This window comes from Doryrhamphus excisus, chromosome 19, assembly GCF_030265055.1.
Source record: "Doryrhamphus excisus isolate RoL2022-K1 chromosome 19, RoL_Dexc_1.0, whole genome shotgun sequence".
NCBI lineage: Eukaryota > Metazoa > Chordata > Actinopteri > Syngnathiformes > Syngnathidae > Doryrhamphus > Doryrhamphus excisus.
The window spans coordinates 16,210,812-16,214,683 of record NC_080484.1 but is presented as its reverse complement, the minus strand read 5'-3'; positions in this window follow the sequence as shown (position 1 = coordinate 16,214,683).

Genomic DNA, 3,872 nt, shown 5'->3' with positions numbered 1-3,872 from the left:
TAAAATAGGGGCGGGATCATTCCAGAAACTTGTTTCCCGGAGCGGATATGACGTCACCAACCCCAGCTGTGCACACGTCGTTATTCATTTATTAAATTACAGAAATTCTCATTCAATAATCGGGAAGTCACGCATTTTTTTATTGAATTGCTGTAATCAAAGTTGGAGTTCATTACAGGAAGATACTTCACTGTGTCCCGCTGTGTATAAACGAATGAATGTTGTATTTTATTGTATCTTTTACTCTGTTTACTTGCTTTTATTCAACTCCATTCTTTTCTGTAAAGCGTCTTTGAGTATTTTGAAAAGCGCTATACAAATAAAATTATTATTATTATTATTATTATTCAAAATGTATCTACTGCCTCATGTAAATAAATCCAACTGCAGATGTCAAACTCAATATAAATTAAATTAATTAGAAACTAAATAAAAATTAGAAGTCACGGTTTCATCGTTAGCTGGAGCTGCGCATGCGCGACAGAGAAAGTCCCGGCTGTTGATGTACGTGTGTCTTAAAGAGAAAGTAAACCGGAAAGGGAGCATACAGTACATTGAGTATATAGTACATAGAGATGTAGATGCTGCCAACACTGTAATATATGCAAATAAATCTACCCATGTTCTTTTTTTATTTTACGTATGATCCTAATGAGAGTAGATTAGGAAGAATCAAATAAATTCTTTTTTTCCCGATTCAAAATTCTACCTAAAACACCTCATAATGACAATGGCAAGTGTTATATACACGGAGATGGCTGAGCAGGGAATCGAAACGGTGTAAACAAAGAATAATAGGAGTGTAAAAGTGACTATAGGGGTGTTATTTCATGTCTGCAACGCTCTAAATTGTTTTTAAAATGTATTTAGAAAGTCATAAACAGGTTTTCTGTGCTTTAATTGTGAAAATATTGACAAATTCACATTGAATCCTATTTACGTACTTACAAATGTACTTACTAGTTGTGAAACATACAGAAAAAAACATTTATAATACATAATTATATAATATCACTATACCGCATCATTTGGAGAGAACATCATTTACAATAAAAGACTCCAAGAGGAAACATTTGTTGTTAGAAGTACTTATTGTATGGATGCAGCTCAGAAGAAGAAATACTTTGCAGTTCCGTGTTTTCACTGCAAGTATGCGTCAGTATTACTCGAGTGAGTTTATCAGTAGTGGCATGCGGGCTCGACACGGCAGGTGTTTTCCGGAGTCAAACACACCTGCATCAGTGGTACCTGTCCCGCTGCACAAGGTGATTTTACAAGCAACATCGGTAAAGGTCAAAGTAAAAGATAAGAAATATTGTGTACTTTGTCATATCTCAGGGTCAGCAGCTGTGTTAAGAGAGTCTTTATACTCGTGGGTGATTCATTGTGTTCATAAGATCCTGAAATACATTTCTTATTTGATTATTCTTATATTCATTACATTTGAAGTCTACCTATCGTATATTCTGTATTTACATGACTTTCATGCGGTGTTGTTTTGGGCAGCCATTGTAGTTTTAGTCTTTTGGACTAAAAATGCTTTGTTTACTTAAATAGATGAAGTTATGCATACTCAAACGTTCTAATTATGTCAAGTTCATTTAACGTGTTGTTCCATTTTGAGTACTTTTGAACTAATATGTTTTGATTAAATTGAACTATGGCTATATTTAGTAAGATTAGGGGTGTTATGTCATGTATAGAGAGCTCTAATCATGTTAAAAAGTATATTTAGAAGGTGGCAACCAAGTTTTCTATGCCTTATATGTGTTTTTGTCTCTTATTACGTCTACTGCCTTGAGTAATATCAGTGTAAAGTTGACTATAGGGGTGTTATTTCACGTCCAGAGGGCTCTAATCAGGTTAGAAAGGTAGTTAGAAGGTGGTAAATAGGTTTTCTATGTCTTATTTTCTCTTGTTATGTCTACAATATTGTGTAGTAGGAGTGTAAACGTGACTATAGGGGTGTTATGTCAAGTCTAGAGGGCTCTAATCATGTTAAAAAGTGTATTTAAAAGGTAGCAACCAAGTTTTCTATATCTTATATGTGTTTTTATCTCTTATTATGTCTACTAACTTGAGTAATATCAGTGTAAAGTTGACTATAGGGGTGTTATTTCACGTCCAGAGGGCTCTAATCATGTTGAAAAGTATATTTAAAAGGTGGCAACCAAGTTTTCTATGTCTTATATGTCTTTTTGTCTCTTATTATGTCTACTACCTTGCGTAATATCAGTGTAAAGTTGACTATAGGGGTGTTATTTCACGTCCAGAGGGCTCTAATCATGTTAAAAAGTATATTTGAAAGGTGGCAACCAAGTTTTCTATGTCTTATATGTCTTTTTGTCTCTTATTACGTCTACTACCTTGAGTAATATCAGTGTAAAGTTGACTATAGGGGTGTTATTTCACGTCCAGAGGGCGCTAATCAGGTTAGAAAGGTAGTTAGAAGGTGGTAAATAGGTTTTTTATGTCTTATTTTCTCTTGTTATGTCTACAATATTGGGTAATAGGAATGTAAATGTGACTATAGGCATGTTACTTCATGTCTAGAGGGCTCTAATTATGTTAAAACGTGTATTTAGAAGGTGGTAAACAGGTTTTCTATGTCTTATTTTCTCTTATTATGTCTACTATATTGGGTAACATGAGTGTGAAGGAGAATATAGGGGTGTTATGTCATGTCTAGAGGGCTCTAATTATGTTAAAAACGTGTATTTAGAAGGTAAATATGTTTTCTATGTCTTATTTTCTCTTATTATGTCTACTATATTGTGTAAAAGGATTGTAAACGTGACTATAGGGGTGTTATGTCATGTATAGAGGGCTCTAATCATGTTAAAAAGTGTATTTAAAAGGTAGCAACCAAGTTTTCTAGATCTTATATGTGTTTTGTCTGTTATTATGTCTACTACCTTGAGTAATATCAGTCTAAAGTTGACTATAGGGGTGTTATTTCATGTCCAGAGGGTCTCTAATCGGGTTAGAAAGTGTAGTTAGAAGGTGGTAAACATGTTTCCTGTGTCTTATTGTCTATTATTATGTCTACAATATAGTGTAGTGAGAGTGTAAATGTGACTATAGGGATGTTACTTCATGTCTAGAGGGCTCCAATTATGTTGAAAGTGCATTTTGAAGGTAGTAAACAGGTTTTTTATGTCTTATTTTCTCTTATTATGTCTACTAAATTGGCTAATATGAGTGTAAAAGTGACTATAGGGGTGTTATTTCATGTCGAGAGGGCTTTAATCATGTTAAAAAGTGTATTTAAAAGGTTACAACCAAGTTTTCTATATCTTATATGTTTTATATGTCTTATTGTCTCTTATTATGTCTACTATCTTGAGTGATATCAGTGTAAAGGTGACTATAGGGGTGTTATTTCATGTCTAGAGGGCTCTAATCGGGTTAGAAAGTGTAGTTAGAAGGTGGTAAACATGTTTCCTGTGTCTTATTGTCTATTATTATGTCTACCATATTGTGTAGTAGGAGTGTAAATGTGACTATAGGGATGTTACTTCACATCTAGAGGGCTCCAATTATGTTAAAAGTGCATTTTGAAGGTAGTAAACAGGTTTTCTATGGTCTGACAAGCAAAGTATTGCATTTATGAATAAGGCGGTGATGGAGTTTTTCTGTGGATTTATACTTTACCTTTTTATTTTTGGTCAAATCACTCCACGTTATGCGACACCGTTGGGCCACAAAGAGCCCTCAGGCCACATTTTGGATACCTCTGACCTATCCCATTGGTTGGTGGGAAAAAGAAGGAGCAGTGTGTGTGTGCGTGGGTGTGTGAGAGAGAGAGAATGGGGGCTGTCCTTTGGTGGAGCTGTCACACACACACACACACACACACATGCACACACACA